Genomic DNA, 19173 nt, shown 5'->3' with positions numbered 1-19173 from the left:
AGGCCATCTAAGCCAGATGGGCAGTCCTCCTGGTCCTCTTACTGATACTTAGAGTTGCTCTCTCATTCTCTACAAGAGCTACTTCATCCCTTCGCCAATCACCTCGTACTTCTGGTAGACCATCTTCTCATTTCCCCAGAGGATTGTCTATCAGAGGGGAAACCCCTCAAACCTCCTGCCACCACCCTCCCATCCTCTGTCCCTCCTCTCCTCCTGTTACAGCAGAGGGGCTGCTCTTTCCCCGGGCAAGGTCAGGCCTTCCTGTCCCAGACCCTTCCCAACTTCAGGGTCTACTTCCGGAAGGGATCTTTCTCATCTACCTTTACAACTTCTCAGGTACTTTCATCTTAAAAGTGATTTCCCCTTGACATTTCTCCAGACACTGCCCTCTTTTGCCTTTCACAGCCAAACTTCTTAAAAAAAAACAAAAAAGCCATCCTTCCTTCTCATTCTTTCCTCAACCCGGTCCAACTTCAGCAGTAACTGCCACAAGGCTAAATCCTACAGTATTTTTCAGTCTCCACTGCTTTCTCAGGTGCCTCTGGTGGTTACTTCCTGCTGGACTTTTTTTTTTTTAAAGCTTAGAGACATAGTTTAACTCACACATAACTCTATATTCATTTAAAGTGTACAATTAAGGGGTTTGTACCATATTCACAGATACATATAGATCATGACCATAGTCAATTTGAGAACATTTTCATTACCCCTTAGTTACCATCCCCTAATGCCCAAACCTATGAAACCATTAATCTATTTTCTGTCTCGATAGCTTCCCCATTCTGGACATTTCATATGAATGGAATCATGTAACAGGTAGACTTCTATGACTGGCCTCTTGCACTCTGCATGTTTTCAAGGTTCATCCCTGTTGAAGCATTTATCAGTATTACATCCCTCTTTATGGCCAAATAATATTCCATGGTCCTCCCTGTCCATCACCAACTCCCGGAGTTTACTCAAATTCATGTCCATCGAGTCAGTGATGCCATCCAGCCATCTCATCCTCTGTCGTCCCCTTCTCCTCCTGCCCCCAACCCCTCCCAGCATCAGGGTCTTTTCTAATGAGTCAACTCTTCACATGAGGTGGCCAAAGTACTGGAGTTTCAGCTTCAGCATCAGTCGTTCCAATGAACACCCGGGACTGATCTCCTTTAGGATGGACTGGTTGGATCTCCTTGCAATCCAAGGGACTCTCAAGAGTCTTCTCCAACACCACAGTTCAAAAGCATCAATTTTTCAGTGCTCAGCTTTCTTCACAGTCCAACTCTCACATCCATACATGACCACTGGAAAAACCATAGCCTTGACCAGATGGACCTTTGTTGGCAAAGTAATGTCTCTGCTTTTTAATATGCTATCCAGGTTGGTCATAACTTTTCTTCTAAGAAGTAAGCGTCTTTTAATTTCATGTCTTCAGTCACCATCTGCAGTGATTTTGGAGCCCAAAAAAATAAAGTCTGATACTGTTTCTACTGTCTCCCCATCTATTTCCCATGAGGTGATGGGACCAGATGCCATGATCTTAGTTTTCTGAATGTTAAGCTTTAAGCCAACTTTTTCACTCTCCTCTTTCACTTTCATCAAGAGGCTTAGTTCCTCTTCACTTTCTGCTATAAGGGTGGTATCATCTGCATATCTGAGGTTATTGATATTTCTTCTGGCAATCTTGATTCCAGCTTGTGCTTCTTACAGCCCAGCGTTTCTCATGATGTACTCTGCATATAAGTTAAATAAGCAGGGTGACAACTGTGATTCATGGGGTCACAAAGAGTTGGACACGACTGAGTGACTGAACTGAACTGAATATTCCATGGTACAACTACGCCACAATTTATCTATTCAGCCACTAATGGACATTTGGGCTGTTTCCACTGTTTGGCTATTATGCACAATGCTGCTCTAAGCACTGCTGTAATAGTTTCACATGGATGAAAGCTTTCACGGGTATACACCTAGGAGTGGGACTGCTGGGTCATATGATAACTTTAAGTTTAAATTTTTGAAGAACTGCCAGCCTGTTTCCCAAAGTGGATGCATCATTTTAGAGTCCCATCAACAGTGTGAGGGATGCAATTTCTCCACGTCCTCACCACTTGTTATTGTCTGATTTCCTAATTCTAAGTCACCTTAGTAAATGTGAAGTGATATCTCATTATGGTTTTGATTTCTGTTTCCTTGATTGATGATGTTGAGCATCTTTTCAAGGGCTTATCGGCCACTTGCATGTCCTCCATGGAGACAAGCCTATTCAGACCCTTTGCCTATTGTTTTAATTGTGATATGTGTCTTTTTACCATCAAGTTGTCAGAATTCTTTATATATTCTGAACACAGGCCCCTTACCATATATATGATTTGCAAATATTTTCTCCTCTTCTGTGGTTGTCTTTTCACTGTCTTTATAATAACCACTTCCTCCTGGACAACTGTTCCCCCATCTACCACATTTCTCTCTTTGCAGCCATCTTCCACCTCTTCTTCTGTTATTTATTTGTGAGACTGTGTGTGTATACTTTGTTAACATTTTCCTGATGACGAGGTAAAGAATCTGCCTGCCATTGCAGGAGATGTAGTTTGATCCCTGGGTCAGGAAGACCCCCTGGAAGAGGGAATGGCAACCCACTCTAGTCCTCTTGCCTGGAAAATCCCATGGACAGAGGAGTCTGGCAGGCTACAGTCCATGGGGTCACAAAGAGTCAGACACAACTTGGTGACTGAGCACATGTGTACACTTTAAAAAAAGGAAAGGGGGTTCCCCTGGTGGCTCAGTGGTAAGGAATCTGCCTGCCAATGCAGAAGACACAGGTTCGATCCTAGGTCTGGGAAGGTCCCACACGCCTTGGAAGAACTAAGTCTGTGAGCCACAACTACTGAGCCGGTGCTTTACAGCCTGTGAACCACAAGTACTGAGGACCACAAGCCCTAGAACCTGTGCTCTGCAACAAGAGAAGCCACTGCAGTAAGAAGCCCGAGCCAGCAACGAAGAATAGACCTGCTCGCAGCAGCTAGAGAAAGCCAGAGTGCAGCAATGAAGACCCACCATAGCCAAAAACGAATGTGTGTGCTAAGTCTCTTCAGTTGTGTCCGACTCTCTGCGACCCTATAGACTGTAGTCCATTAAGCTCCTCTGTCCACAGGGATTCTCCAGACAAGAAACTAGAGTGGGATGCCATGCCCTCCTCCAAAGGATCTTCTTGATCCAGGGATTGAACTACAATCTATTATGCCTTCTACACTGGCAGGCAGGTTATTTACCATTAGCACCACTTGGGAAGCCCTAAAGAAATAAATAAGACTTGAAAACAGAACAAAACAGACTTTATTTGGATCTTATGAGTTTTTCCACTGATGTCCTTTCCACTGGTACTCGATCCCAAGACCCAATCCAGAATCCCACGTTGTGGTTAATCACCGTGACTTCTTAGTCTCCCACGATCCAAGACAGTTCCTCAGTCTTTGTCTTTTATTATCTTGAACTTTGGAAGGTAACTGCATTTTGGAGAATATTCCTTAATATGAGTTGGTTTGATGTTTTCTCCAATGAGATTGGGGTTATGGATTCTAGGAAAGAATATTACAGAGGTGATGTGCCCTTCTCAGCACATGCTATCAGGGGGTATGTATATATGATGCTGAGAGGTCTTATTACTAATGATGTTAAACTTCGATCACTTGGTTAGGTGGCATCTATCAGTGGGCTTTGCATCATAACAAGACTATTTTTCTTTTGTAATTAATAAACATTGAGGGGGGGCAACACTTTGCGACCATGCAAAATCCTATTTCTGCTTAAACTTTCACCCACTAATTTTAGGATTCATCAGTGGAACTCGCCTGCAGCAATTACTATTGTGCTCTAAAGATAATTTTTGATTTCTCTCATTCCTTGTAATTTATTAATTAGAAGTTTTCTGTAAGGAAAAGCTGTCTCTTCACTCCCATTTATTTACTTAATTACATCTTTGTATCAGTATGGACTCACAGTATGCATTATTTTATTCTTTGGATTATAATCTTAATATTATCATCACCACTTACTTTTACTGCTTAAATGCCAGCTTTGGCCATTCTTTCAGGTTGGTTCCTGTGTCCTTTCAATATGCTTTCATTAAAAAAAAAAAAACAACAAAAAACTGGGCCTTTCCTGGAGATCCACTGGTTAAGAATCCGCCTTCCAATGCAGGGGATGCAGGTTTGATCCCTGGTCAGGGAACTAAGATGCTGCAGGGAACTAAGCCTGCACACCATGACTACTGAGCCCATGGGCCACAACTAGAGAAGCTTGCACTCCACAACAAAGAGACCTCGTAGCCCCCAAAACCATTATTTTTAACATTTGCTTACTTTCTGGTACAGAAGATGTCCCAGGCTTATCTTGCATTTTCCCCGCCACAGTCTCTTATTCTAGCAGAGCAACCTTCTTTCTGAAACTGTAAATCTGATTGTGTCCCTTTTACGTCAAATCTTCCCACAACCTCCTAGCTTTGGGGGCTGATGAAAGCACTCAACGCGGCCCTGGAAGCCCTGACCTGGGCTGGCCCCTCTATGGGGTCACACAGAGTCAGACACGACTGAAGCGACTTAGCACCAGCAGAAGAGCAACATTCTTCTGAAAAGCTGTCCTGGATTGAAGAGGCCCCCACTGATCTCTCATCTTCAAGTGCCTCCTGCAGGATCAGTATCTCAAACTGCAGTGCATCCTGTTCTCCAGCACTCCTCTGTGAAGGGGCAACTTCCATGCTGTTAGGAGAGCTCCTTGAGGAGGGACCCTGCTTATACTGATCCTTCTGTCTCCCCGCCACTTCCTGCCACCAAGGCCCTGAATTTGGTGATCTCCTTTCAAGACCAGAAAGAAGGGATAGGTGAGAACATATAGTGGGTTCATCACGTTTCCTTAAAGATCTCCAGTGACCCTTCCCCCTGTCAAGTGCTTCTGAAAGGCCCATATGTCAAAACACACTGCAAAGTGAGAGAGGACATTTTCAGATTTACCCCGAACACTGATAAGACCTCTTCCAAGCTCTCAACCTTTGCCCAGGTCTCAGCGATGCCCTCTGAAAAAGGGACTCATCTATTCATTCTGCAGATTAGGAGGTACAATGCTGGGTACGGGGGGACAATTTAGAGATGGGTCCCCTTTTCTCAGACTTCCTGGAGCTTTCAGACTAGTAGGGGATGTAAGCCATGCAGGTAGATAGCTGTCCTATGAAGGAGGTACCATAAGAGAAGTCTTTGGAGAACTTTAAAAAAAATCAGGAGAGAAATATTAGGTTGGAGCTGGAACAGTTTTTCAGAATTGGAGGCATCTAGTGAACTTAGCCTTTATAGACAGACAGGGTTTAGGTACAAGAAAAAGGGAAGGGAGTCATTCCAGGCAGCAGGAGGCAGAAATCTCTGGGTGTGTATGGAAACAGAGTGACTCAGTGCAGCTGGACTGAAGGGCATTTGAAGGTGAGTGTTTCCTGCTCCCCTGGTCCATGCTAGTTACTAACTCCTCTCCTATCCCCTGACCGAACAGGATAGTCAGCATCTTTTCAACAACTTGGATGTAACCAGACGCATATGCTGGGTGCCCCAGGAGGAACCAAGGCAGAGAGGCTCCTGGAGATGACAGAAGAGCTGACAACTGGAACTTCGGTGATCTGCTCTCAGATCCAAGAAAAAAGGGCCTGGAAGACCACAGAGCCTGTTGGCATTCAGGCTGCACTGCAGGCCCTGAAGAGATAGGCATACACTCTGCCAGCCCCCATGCCCGGCCCCTAGCGCTCACACCCCCAAGCTCACATCCTAGCTTCTTTCTTCAAAGGGAACAGCCTCTGGCCAATCAAGTGCCTTCCACACCCAGGCAGCTTTAGAGTTGACTCAGTGGGTGCTATCTGGCCAGGGCCCATGGGTGACCTCCTAAGCTGCCAGCTCAGCTCAGGGAGAAGTAGCTCTGTTCATCCACAGGCCCCACTCATCCATGCCCATAAATATGAGCCAGGCTTCCTGGATTCTGATCTGGCTCAGCCATACTGACATGCCCCTAGGTGAAGCCTAGAACCACCCTGACTCAGTTTTCTTATCTGTAAAATGGGGTGAGCTCTCTCAGACTCCTCTCTTCCTGTAGGGCACAGAAGAGAAGGATGAGATCACGCCTGGAAATGGACTGCAGCTGAGAGGTCCCCTTGTGTGGGGCAGGGGTATGTGTGGGTGAGGAGCTTGGCAGGACCGTTAGGGAGAAACCCTTGGCTCTGATGCTGCCCTCCTCCTATGGGCCCCATGGGCTTCCCAGGAAAGCAAGGCGGGTAGAGAGGAAGGGACAGCAAAGCCAAGAGCTTGAGCTTCCTTCTAGCCCCGGGGACAGGAAGTGAGGTGCCGTCTACAGAGGAAGTGAGAGGCAAACACCCCCCAACTTCCCCTCAGCCTGAAGTGGAAAGGAAGGCTCTAGCTTCAGGCGCTCACAGCCCCAGAGCTGGGGAAACTGAAGGTGATGGGGTGGAGGGGGCAGGAGGAGGCATTTTTGGCACCATCTGCCAAGAGAAGATGGTCTCTTGTCTGAGACACAGTAAAACTTAACGGGTCCTGGACATTCCACAGATTGGGGTAGTGGGGAGAGGAGACACAACCGAAGTCAAGTTGAAAAACCCAGCTTTCCAGGTCACATGGTACCATTTCTGCAGCATTGGTCCCAGACCCCTGCCCCAGCTCTGTGCTACGCCACCTGCCTGTCCCCAATATACACACATTCTACCCGCACACCAAGGTGGATAGGGCCTCTGACTATCCAGTCTGACAATACTTGTCCCTTCTTTGCAGCCTCCATCACAGCTGTAACTCTATAACTGCTTAATTTTTTATTAACATGGACTTCTGGGATCCCCACTGTAACCCCAGAGTCTGGCATCACACTGAGCACCTAGTAAGAGCTGCCCGGAGCTTGAGCATTCCTGAGAGGCTGGTTTTGGCATCTGAACGAAGTCTGGTATACGAAGGTAAATGAACCCTGCTCCTGGCCTGAGGTTGACTGGGGGACCCTGGGGTGGGTGCTAAAGGACAGAAACCAGAGACCCAATATGATGGCAGAAGAAAATGCTCTACACACAAATATTGCCAACAGGTAACAGATGAAAATAGTACATGCTACATGCTATCTTTGGGTAAAGGGGGAAAAAAGGATATTCGTATTTGGTTTTGTATTAAAAGATGGGGGATATGTAAGAAATTAATGGGACCTCTCTGGTGGTCCAGTGGTTAAGAATCTGCTTGCCAAGGCAGGGGACACTGGTTCGATTTCTGGCCCAGGAAACTAATATTCCACATGCTGTGGGGCAACGAAGCCTGTGTGCCACAACTACTGAATCCACATGCTCCAACTACTGAAGCCTGCATGCTCCAGAGCCTACCAGCCACAACAAGAGAAACCACTGCTATGAGCCCAGGCACTGCAACTAGAGAAAAGCCCTTGCAGCAACAAAAGCCCAAAACAACCAAAAAGAAGAGAGAGAAATTAAGAAGTGATCATCTATGGGGGGAGATGACACAGTGGTAAAGAATCCGCCTGTAATGCAGGAGACTCAAGAGACCCAGGTTTGACCCCTGGGTCAGGAAGATCCCCTAGAGAAGGAAATGGCAACCCACTCCAGTATTCTTGCCTGGAGAATTGCAAGGACAGAAGAGCCTGGTGAGCTACAGTCCATGGGGTTACAAAGAGTGGGACACGACTGAGCACACACATCACCACGTGGAGGAAGAAGAGGGTGGAGGTCGGAGTGAGATTTCTTAACATATGCCTTTTTGTATCATTTTGATTTTTGGACTTTGTAAAAAAAAATCTAGTGAAAAAAAGAATATAAACTTTAAAAAAATGATTAGAAGGAATAAACACTTGACTATGTGATTTCTAATGCCCCTCCCAGGTGGGGCCACCTACTCTTCTCATGTTGGGATGGAAGGACCAGGCTCCAGGGACGAGGGAGGGGTGAAGACGTCTCCACAGGGGAGTGTGGGGTCTGGCCAAGGCACACCAGTTTCTTTTCTTCCCTTTCTTCCCAGCAGTGTCTCCCCAAGTTTGGGGAGAGGACCTCCCAGCTGTCGGCTGTGGTGTGCCTTGGTAACAACAAACTATTCAGAAGTATTAGGGCCACTTCTGCCTAGCTAAGAGCTGGATTCGTTCTCACTCCTGGGAAAGGGATAAGGTTGGGCCAAGGGCAGAGGTAGGAGCTTGGGCAAGGGGAATGTTTGGGGCAGGTGCGGGTAAAGTGGGGTAAAGGGTTCCTGAAAGTGCCTAGGGCTTCCGAGGGCAAGTTCTGGGGGTGTCTCAACAGATCCTCACACAAAAGGGCCAATTACAGCCCCCACATCAAGCCAGCTAGGGATGAAGTGAATCAGCCCCTGGGAACTGTGGCTGCCAAGGACTCCAGCGCCACACCCCAGGAGTTACAGCGCCCCTCACATTCCCCTCTAGGAAAGACCTCACCACTCTCTTACCCAGAGGGTCTGCAGGGAGGGACAACTTCATGCCCTGCATTAAAGTGAGAACAGCAGACCAACACCCCAAGCAGTACTCAGCGTTTCAGGCAACAGCATGAGCAGCAGAATGGGGTGTTTCTCCTTTCAAAATACCTACACTTTAAAAAAAAAAATCTTAGTGAGTCTTGGAGAACTCCCAGAGCTTATGAACCAGTGTACAGTTCAGGGACCTGTGTCTACTGGGCTCTTCTCAGCAGCTGCTGGATTTTTAGAAATCAGGACTAACAGCAATGATAATTCACCTTAATAACAAGCTGGCCTCCCTGGCCTCTTTCATCTATGTAACTCCCAGAGAAGCGAAGATGGTAATTATCAAGCAGGTACCACACCCCAAAGATGATGTCTTATTAATTCATCAGCAACAGACTGGGAAACTGAGGCCCAGGGAGAAAGATTTCTCTCACAGGGAGCTAAGGATATAGGATGCCGAGGGCCACTGCGCAGTGAGGCACCAGAGGTGCCCGCCCTGTACCTGCTGTGTTTTGGGACTGTACTGAAGACAAGGGTGCTTCTTTCAGAGGCAGCGAGACTTGAGTTTGGGGTGAAGGTGAGGAAGACGCCAAATATGTCCCAAGCTCCCTCCCCAGACTACAGCAGAGCCTGGTGGTAGCCTTGGCCAGGAGTCTGGGGTTTTGATCTTGAGTCAGAACACACTACTCTCCAAAGCATCATCTCTGCAACGTACACAGCCACTGCGGGGTAAGTGAGGGCTCAGCTCTCCAAACGGCACCACACCGCAGGCCCGGTCCATGAAGTGAGAGCAGGGGGCACCTGGCAGCCGGCTAGGTAGATCAGATCAAAATCATTTCAAGTGGGGAGACGACTTCTTTGGGATCCAAGCCCGTCTCTGCAGCCCCCACACACCTTTGGCACTGATCTTAAAAATGAGATCTTTCCTACAGCAAAGCCTGCTAAGTTGGTCACTGCTTCAGAAATCCACGAGGAGGCTCAGCTGGTCTGTACCTCCAGGAAAGTGGGCAGAGAATCATAGAAGACCAAAGGTCTTTTTCCACTGTAGCCATGGAGGGAAGCAGCAGACACTGGAATGTGCATGGAAATGGAAAGGTGAGGCTCTGAGGACTTCCCTGGGGGTCCAGTAGTTGAGACTTCGCCTTCCAGTGTAGGGGAGTGTGGGTTCGATCCCTGGTCAGGGAGCTAGGATTCGACATGGACCAAAAAACCAGAACATAAATAGAAAAAGCAATGTTGCAACAAGTTCAATAAAGACTTTAAAAATGGTCCACATAAAAAAAAAAAATCTTAACAACAACAACAACAAAGAAGAAGGCATTGTAGCTTACTACATGCTTGGTACCATGAGAAATGCTGGGAACAGATACAATCTCAGCTCTGGGGAACCATAAGTGTCAAACCAGGTAGCAACCAATGAAGGACCTTGTCTTCCATCCCTCCAGGGCAGAGCCTGGGGAAAAATATTAAGGGTGCTACTCTAAAGAATTTGAAGTTGTTTTTCTTCAGCATGTTAACAGAACTGACCAGAGCCCATGGGGGACTCTGAGATAAAACTCTGACCCACTAAGGACTTAGGTCTCCACAATCTCAGGTTTAAGAGCTGCCCTCTCTGCTTTAAATCTGGCCTGGCCCCTTCATATACAAGACATTTAAGGCAAATGGCACAATGTAAAACAACAGACCAGAGTCATGAGCCCTGCTTCTGACACTCGCCACTGTATGAATCATTTCCCCCTCTAGATTTCACCGCACCTCCCTCTTTTTTTTTTTTTTTTTCAGTTTCCCCATTTTTAACACTAGGGCGTTGGACTAGACTGTCTCTAGGATTTCTTCCAGCCTGTGACTCTATGTTGTTTTGATGCAGTGGCAGATCCCAGATTGATTTACATAAATTTGCATGTTCAATCAGAAATCCTAAACTCCCAAGTATAGAAAATCCAATCAGTCCATTAGTGCAGCCAGACTGAGGGCTGAAGGAGCCTGCCAGGTTTGGGAGAGGACTGTCAAAGCAAACAGTGTTAGTAGTGGTGAATCAGGGGAGGAGTTGGGGAAGCAGGGGCAGAAGCAGCATTTGTCCTGAGAGATGTGCTTCTGGTGACCCAAGGCTGAGGGGGCCAGGGACCCCTCTTTGGCTGTGAGGCAAGAGTACTTTCTCCTGCTTCTAACGGGGCCTCTGGCTGGCCAGCCTCAGAGCCACACCCCAAGAGGAAACAGCAGCCTCTGCCTAGCAACAGCCGCATCCTTCACTCTGACAGGGACTCCACCATTAGCCACTTTCTGGGAAATTGACCTTCCTGGGAGCTTCCATTCTGCATCCCAGGGGCTCCTAGCAGTAAGGAAGGCTTCCTTGGGGCGGCGGGGGGGGGGCGGGGGTGTCTAACCTCAACACCCTCTGCTGTAGCTTCACTCCCGTGGGCAGCAAGGCCCAGGGGAAGAGGGCTCCTGGGGAGCGAGCAGAGGGAAAAGCAGTGCAGGAGAATGTGCTCCACATGTAACTGGTCCCAGGGCCTCTCTGCCCACCACGTCTCCTTTGATATCCCCCTCAGCACCCGGAGACCAAAGGCTGAAAACAAACGAGGAGAACGTGAAGGCCTCTGGCTCTTGAGCTAGAGAGCAAGTCCCAACCTGGAGAGCCTGACTCCTGAGCAAGAGCTACCCCCAGGAGGGAAGGAGTCCAGGCAAGGTGGGGTTGGGGCAGTCTCTCTCTGCTGCTGCTGGGCTGGTGCGGCAGGGTCTGGGAGGGTGGCTGGGAGCTGGGGGTGGTGAGTACAGAGGTGAGGTGAGTGGGGCCAGGCTGGGCAACAGCAGTGGGGCTCTCCTTGCCCTCTTCCCCTAAGAGAGTGGATGAGTGTGCTGTAATCCCTGGCCCGGATCCTAAAACAAGTCCCAACAGCTGAGATGCAAACTGTCTCCTGGGAATCTGCTTACCCTGCTGGCCCTTGGCTGCCTTTTCCTTTCTCAACCCCTCCCCAAAGGCCCAGCTCAAAGACTGGCCTGCCAGGATGTCTCACCAGAGGCCTTGATGGGTGGGCCAAATCCTAGCCAGCAGGAGTTCATACTCCAAGGCACCAGGGGTGAGCAGAGCAGTGGCTACCCTTAGGCAGGATAAGGGAGTCTGCACCCCTCCAACCCAAGGTTCTAATCCTAAGCAATTTACGTCTCCAAACAGCTACCCTGCTGGAGGACCTTTCTCCCCTCCAATTTCACTCATCAGTGAAACCACACAATGCAAAACGTGGAAAGGAATGGTAGAGCTTTCTAGTCTAACTGCTGAATTTTACAATCGGGAAAGGAACACCAGAGAGGCAAACTACTTTGGTTAAGGTCACAGAGCAACCTACAAAGGGCAGGGACCAGAGCTCCTGACTCCCAGTTCACAGTGATAGCAGATTGATCCTCACACACTTTCATTTCCATCTGCCTGTTGTAGAAGGGCCTTTTCCCTGCAGTCCAGGCCACCTGCCCCTTCAGGTTCTCGCTATCCTCCAAAGGCCTGACCTGGAGAGAAGCTGGAGGGCTCATCCCACCTCATGCACAGACCACAGACTGAAAACAAAGTTGAACTACATGGGAATATCTCCCCAAACAGGGATGCAAGTGTTTCTCTGAGGTAAGAAACCCACTAACCCCAGGTTGTTCTCAGAAGGTCAGGGACCCAAAATGAGAAGTGAATTGTGTTATCTCCTTTCTTGAAAGACAAGGAGTCTCCCAGTCAGCTGGCAAGTCTTGCAAGAGAGGGTCTGCAACAGGGCAACTGGGTTAGGTTCATTTTCCCCAAAGTACTGTCCACCGCGTGCAATTGGGGAGACCTGGGTTTGATCCCTGGGTTGGGAAGATCCCCTGGAGGAGAGCATGGCAAACCACTCCAGTATTCTTGCCTGGAGAGTCCCCAAGGACAGAGGAGCCTGGCGGGCTGCAGTCCATGGGGTCGCAAAGAGTCAGACATCACTGAGCAACGAAGCACACACACTGTCCACAGAACCGTCAGACTCTGACCCTTCGTTACCCCTCCTCCAGGACCACACGTGTTCCAGGCATCTGTTTCCACCGCTATCCCTGGCGGACAATTGTGCTTAAGCTGGAGGACCCGTGGGGGGAGGGAGAGCAGTGTTAAGAAGGGAATAGAAGCTCTGCCTTTACAGCCAGACAACGCGGCAGCCTAAGACCCCTGGCTTCTCAGGAAGGCCGGCGTTTAAGAAGTAGCAGCTGGAGAGGCTAGTGGATAGCGCTGAGACACCTGGAAAACCAGGCCGGTGGGAGATAAGGGTCCTCCGTGCCCTTGGGGCAGCGCCAGGGCCGGAGAGACAGCGGGGCTTTGGGCCCAGATCAGGAGACCGGGGCTGGGGTTCAGACAGTCGCTCTTCTAGTCGGCCTAGGCCAGGGGAGTGTCGGGCACAGATAAATTCTCTGCATTCTTCTGGCACCGCAGCCAGGACCCAGAGAGCCTTTCCTGCAGGCGCTGTCCTGGCTCCACTCCCTGCCCAGCCCTTCTCCCTTCCTCAGCCTCTTTAGTGTTCAGCCTGCCCAAATCTCTTTCTCCTTTCCGCAGCCCCTCAAAGCCACGGAAGGATCGTTCCGGGAGACCCCGAGCTCTCCGCCTCTCCCCACCTCCCCCACGCCCCACCGCCCCAGGCCACCGGGACTGCAAGGAGTGAGGAGCCCGAGGCTCCTCTCCGCGCCTGCGCTTTGGGGAGAGTCTCCCCCCCAGCAACAACCTGGCACCGCTAAACGGCACCCAGGCGGTGGGATGCGGGTGGGGTGGGGTGCGCAGCTGGGGCAAGGTCAGGGCTTTTAAAGGGGGAGGGAGGCCGGCCCCCCGGAACATCCCCCTCTCTGGAAAGTTTCCCTTCCGGGGCCACGGAGTGTGCGCGAGGATGGCGCGGGGGGCGGGAGGGCGTGGGGTGGGGGTGGGTAGAGTCGCGGCTGGTCCCCCTGGGGTGAGTGCGGCGGGCGCGAAGGGACAGCAGCGAGGTTCGGCAGGAAGCTGCGCCGCCCTCTCCGACCCAAGGCTGCCACGGGAGTCTTACCCTCCATACGTCCCACCCTCGGCCCGGGGCTTACAGACCCTTCACTTGCCGCCCTTTAAATTGCAAGTGGGCCCAGAACTCACCGAAATCAGGTGCTGAGCTGGGCCAGGGCAGGCCGGATCCGCCGGGTCCATGGCCGCGGCTCTGGGGCGGGGGGCAAAGAAAAGGGGGGGTGCTGGGGCCGCCTCTTGATGTCAAGGCTTTAAAGGGGCCAGTGAACCCCGCCCCTCGCTCAGACCCCGCCTCCCCCTCCCGCGTAGCCAATCCACGTTCACTCTGGATGCGCGCCCCTCCCAGCCCCCTCCAGATGTTCCCAGGACAAGAGCTAAGTCCGCCGGGCTAGAGCGCGCTGCTTCCGCCCTGAAGGAAAGGACCTTCCCTACAGGCCATTCCCGCCCCCACCCCAACCACCCCCCGCATAGAGAAACAGTCTTCTCAGACCTGGCAGGGTCGGGCCTAGTAACCTCCCCCGTGCCGGGATAGGAGAAGCCAGGCTGGGCCGAGCGGTGGTGGAATGGGAGGCATCTATAGCAGAGAAAACTAAGTAGGGTGCACGCGGATTAGTGGGCATGCGCGTCTGCTTCTGTAGGGCTGGGCGTGCACGTGTATATGTGGTTGTGAGCGTCGGTGTTTGTAATTCGCTTTCCTGCATACGTGTTGGGTGTAAATCTAAGGGAAGAGGCTTGAGTGCCTGCTTGGCCTTAAATGCTCCCGCCACCCTGTTCTTCCTTCCGGATCGGGTCCTTCGAGCACTATGGAAATCTGAGCCCTGCAAACTGGTTCTGCCCCACTCAGAGCAGTGCTGGTCTTTTCCTCACTGGTTAAAGAAGAGGGAAGACTGAGCAGAAGAAGAATACAACCTTGTTCTCAGCCACTTGCTTTCTTAGTGGGGACCAGATCCTTCCTTGTTGAACTGTTTGCTTGAAAGAAGAAAAGCCAACAGACCACCTAGGCCCCTGAAGGGCCTCAGAGTTCCCTTCTATGTGATTCTCATTGGTCCTTGGTTAAATAGCTATTTGCCCTTGTCTGGATACCATATAAGCTGGCCCGGTGATGCTGGTTCTGAAGTGGGTTCTGCAGAGAAATACAAAGGGATCCCTAGCCACAGTCTCTGTGCATTTTATTAAAATTGGGGTATACACCACATTATCCAATAAATGAACATAAGAGCTGAGGGAACATTGGGTGCTCAAATTGACTAGAATTAACCAAGAATTCCACTCTGAAGGAAGGCTCCTTAATTTAAAGTGGAACTTGAAGGGCAGAGAGAACTTGAGTAGGATGCAGGCCAGGTAAGGACACAAGGAGATTCAGGTAGGAAAGAGCAAATTATCTGCATGGGACAATGAGCAGATACCAGTGGTAGGGTGGGAAGTGGGAGAAGTTAATGGAGGAAGTTTTGTATGGAGATGAGAATAAAGATATGGATTTGACAGGACAAGTAATAAGTCATTTTGGATTCTTGAGTGTAGAGGTAGCTTGATGAAGAGTGCCTGAGTATAGTGATTATTGGAGCCTAGAAGATGGTGGTTACTCCCATCAGATCTCACCTTTGCTTTAAAACAATTTAAAAAATAGATTTATCCTTAACATACAATAAAATTCACAGATCTCGGGTGTTTTGTTTGGTGAATTTCAACAATAATATATTCACCTATGTAACCCGCCTGAACTGTCACCCCCAAAGAATTTGGTCATCCCCCCACACAGTCAATTACCCTGTACCTACCAACACACACCCCCTGCAACTTCCTGAATTTTATCACCATCGCTGTCTGTTCTTGAATATCACATAAGTGGAATCATGTAGTATGTACTCTTTTGTGTCTGTGTTCTTTAGCTTAATTATGTTTTTGCCATTCAGCCATGTGTAATCTATTCTTTTATATTTATATAATTTTATATATATATAATTGTCCATTGCATGACTGTATCATAATTTGTTTATCCATTCTCCCAGTTGATGGATATTTGAGTGTTTCCATTTTGGGGCTATTGTGAATAAAGGTGCTCTAAATATTTTTGTACACATCTTTTTGTCAATGTAATTTCATTTTGAGAGAACTCACCTTATTTCTTATGATAGATATTGGCATCTTTGGAATCCTTCAGCATTCTTATTCATTCAGTCATTTAACATTTATTGAATAGGAATCAATGTTCTAGTCCTGAGTTTTCAACAAATATGAGACATGGTGGTTTCCTGAAAAGGTTTAAAAGTCCACAAATCTGTTGCATTCCAAAGCCACGTGAAAAAACCTTAAGAGTCTACCAGGCATTTTTAACTATTCTTGGATGTTTCCAAATAGCTAAATTTTGGAAGCAAACAAGCCATCTAGATGACTTTTTACTTCACATTCAGATGTTTACCCTTGTTTAATAAACACAGCCAGAACATCTGCACTTGTCAGAACAAGTACCTATTCTCCTTAAGTTAAAGGCTCTTACACACTTTAAAGTTTAGACATATAGATTTTGGTAGATTCTCTATGGTTCACAGACCTTTATCTTCACTGACAGGAGGTGAAAGAAGTATAGCTACAATTGCTCCATGCTTTCTGTCTTTGAAGAGGCTTAATACACCTTAATTTCTTAATGGTATTATTCACTTATTAAAAATTATACTTAAGTCCCAACATTGGTTTTCTGATCATAAATTGTTCTTTCTTTGTTTTTGGCTGTGCTGGGTCTTTGTTCCTGGGCATGGGCTGTCTCTAGTTATGGCGAATTCAGGCTACTCTTCCTTCCGATGTGCGGGCTTCTCACTGAGTTGGCTTCTCTTGTTGCGGAGCACAGGCTCCAGGTGTAGGGGCTTCAGTACTTGCAGCTCGCAGGTTCTAGAGTGCAGGCTCTGTAGTTGTGGCACATGGGCTCAGCTGCTCCAAAGCATGTGGAATCTTTACAGACCAGGGATCAAACCCGAGTTCCCTGCATTGGCAGGTGGATTCTTATCCATTGTACTGCCAGGGAAGTCCCATTAGTTGTTCTTTACCCGAGTTATCCGTGTTACAAAACAAGCTAGGCCTCTTAGGTTTCTGGTCGCTGCAAGCTGTTGGTAATAAACAAGTTTGGTGGCATGGTCTAACTGTGCATACAGTGCTGATGAATGACTGGTAGGTGGCATCTCAGAACCATGCCCTCACTGCTCACATCAGTACACTGAATGGGGTTCTCTCTTTCAATACTATGTGGTCATTCATTTGGTGTTAGGGCATCTTCATTCCTCAGTTTGGCATTGTAGCCATTTGGTTACTGTGTTATTAGGCTGATGGAAAAGTAATTGCCGTTTTGGACCATGAATTTTAAATTATAACTAGGCTCAAACACATCTTTATTAATCAAAATAGAAACCATTACAATCGATACATTTTTACCGGTGAGAAATAAGTTTGTTTATTCCTATAGCATAAAAATCCATGCTTTGGGGTTTGATGAACTCTTGAAAGCATTTTCTGCCTCCTGCTGGTTGTGGAAGCATTTTCCCAGCAAAAAGTTGTCAAGATGCTTGAAGAAGTGGTAGTAGGTTGTTGAGAGGTCAGGTGAATATGGTGGATGAGGCAAAACTTTGTAGCCCAATTCATTCAACTTTTGAAGTGAATGTTAGTTGTGCAATGTGCAGTTGAACGTTGTCAGGAGAAGAATTGGGCCCCTTCTGTCAACCAATGCCGGCTGCAGGCATTGCAGCTTTTCGATTTGCTGAGCATACTTCTCAGATATAATGGTTTCACTGAAATTCAGAAAGTTGTAGTGGATTAGATCAGTAGCAGACCACCAAACAATAATCATGACCTTTTTCTGGTGCAAGTTTGGCTTTGGGAAGTGCCTTGAAGCTTCTCGGTCCAGCCACTGAGCTGGTTGTTGCCAGTTGTCATATAAAATCCAATTTCATCTCACATCATAATTTGATGGAGAAATGGTTTGTTGTCATTGCATAGAATAGGAGAAGATGACACTTCAGAATGATGATTTTTTTTTTTTTTTTGTGGTCAGCTCATGAGGCACCCACTAATCAAGATTTTTCACCTTTTCAATTTGCTTCAAATGCTGAATGACCATAGAATGGTCTACCTTGGGTTCTTAGGCAACTTCTTGTGTAGTTATAAGAGGATCAGCTTCGATGGTCCTGTCAATTGGTCGTTGTCGACTTCCAATGGCTGGCCACTGTGATCTTCATCTTCAAGGCTCTTGTCTCCTTTGCAAAACTTCTTGAACCTCCACTGCACTGTACATTTGTTAGCAGTTTGGGGCCAAATGTGTTGTTGATGTTGCGAGTTGTCCCCATTACTTTATGACCCATTTTGAACTTGAATAAGAAGATCACTCCAATTTGCTTTTTGTCTAACATCATTTCCCTAGTCTAAAATAAATATAAAATACACAGCAAGTAATAAGTCATTAGCAAAAAAACATAAAGCAAGAAATGTGCATTAAAATGATGCACATTTATTTAAGAATGTATTCCAATATCAAATAGCTAAGTTCAACAATATAAAATACACTTGTTGGTGAACTGACCCCAGTTTAGAATTCCTGACGTAAGGAGACAGTTAGGTTGGTAACCTGATTTTTTTGTCTTTCCTGCTCAGTAAGAGGAAGAAAGGAGCTGGGGAAAGGCTATTATTTGGTTCATTTGCTGAATAGGAATAGATCTGTGCTAGTGCTGCTTAATTCCACATAGGACAACATGTTCTTTGGGTTTTGACAGCATTGCCAGTATGTGCTTTGAAAGCTTCTACTTGGCACAGATATGGTGGATCTGCTCAGGTCCTTAAACCTCATTTTCATCATTCAAAAATTCATATTGAGTCTTTACTATATCACAGGCACTGTGCATGTAGTATTAGCTACCTAATAAGGAATTCACATGAGATATGATAAGTGATGAGATTGAAAAGATAATTAATTAGTGGACAATCATTCTTTATCCTAAAAACAGTGCAGAGCCTTTGAATGGTATTAAGCAGGATGGGAGGAGGGTCCTAATTACAACCGTATTTTAAAAAGATCACTGTGGTTGCAGTGTGGAGAACAGATTAGAGAGAGCAAGACTGAAGTAAGGGAGACCAGAGAGAAAGTTTTTGTAGTAACTGGGAAAAACTAGAAACTACGGGTTCTGGATTAGGAAAATGATAGGCATGATGGAGAGATGACTTAAAGATATAAATAGTATTAGAGTCAGCAGATCTTGGGAGTGGAAGAGGAGGGAAGCAGAGCGCTAAGCCAAGACCTCTGGACCACTCACTGAAACATCAAAAACACCTGAAGAGCAGGTTTGGGAGAGGATATGTTCACTTCCAAACATGTTCACACTGAAATGCCTGGAAGATGTCCAGGTGGAAATGTCTAGCCAAGAGGTCAGAACAACAACAACAACAAAAAAACAGAGGTCAGAGCTTCCCTACTATTGTACCTCAGGAAAAGCTTCCCAGTGTGTTGCATGTTGATCTTCTCAACTCTCAAAGCAGCACAAGCTCCTTCCAACAGAGCACAGTCTCGGTAAGGTGGACTGCCACAAAAGCACCATCATTTTCTGCATGTGCCATGATGCAGGAAATGCTGAGAAGTACTGATGCATGGTGATGTTAAATACTTCTGAAGCTCAGGAGAGATGTCTGGACTAGAGATAAGACACTGTGAGTCATCAGAACATAGGTAATAAC

The 19173-nt window shown here is 47.6% G+C and overlaps 2 protein-coding genes across 3 annotated transcripts in view; one reads left to right on the top strand and one right to left on the bottom strand.

The window, feature by feature from the left end:
* NCKAP5L (NCK associated protein 5 like) overlaps positions 1–13747 on the bottom strand; it is a 32157-nt gene extending 18410 nt beyond the window's left edge. For both annotated transcript variants that reach the window (XM_043884508.1, XM_043884518.1), the window contains exon 1: positions 13597–13747. The gene's annotated coding sequence lies outside the window, so the exon portion shown is untranslated. The remainder of the gene's footprint in view (positions 1–13596) is intronic.
* Positions 1–19173, top strand: part of LOC122682197 (tubulin alpha-1C chain-like) — a 1110822-nt gene that overhangs the window by 473748 nt on the left and 617901 nt on the right. The gene's annotated exons all lie outside the window — the stretch shown is intronic.

The sequence above is a fragment of the Cervus elaphus genome, chromosome 3 (assembly GCF_910594005.1).
Source record: "Cervus elaphus chromosome 3, mCerEla1.1, whole genome shotgun sequence".
NCBI lineage: Eukaryota > Metazoa > Chordata > Mammalia > Artiodactyla > Cervidae > Cervus > Cervus elaphus.
This window is presented reverse-complemented; position numbering and strand designations above follow the sequence as displayed.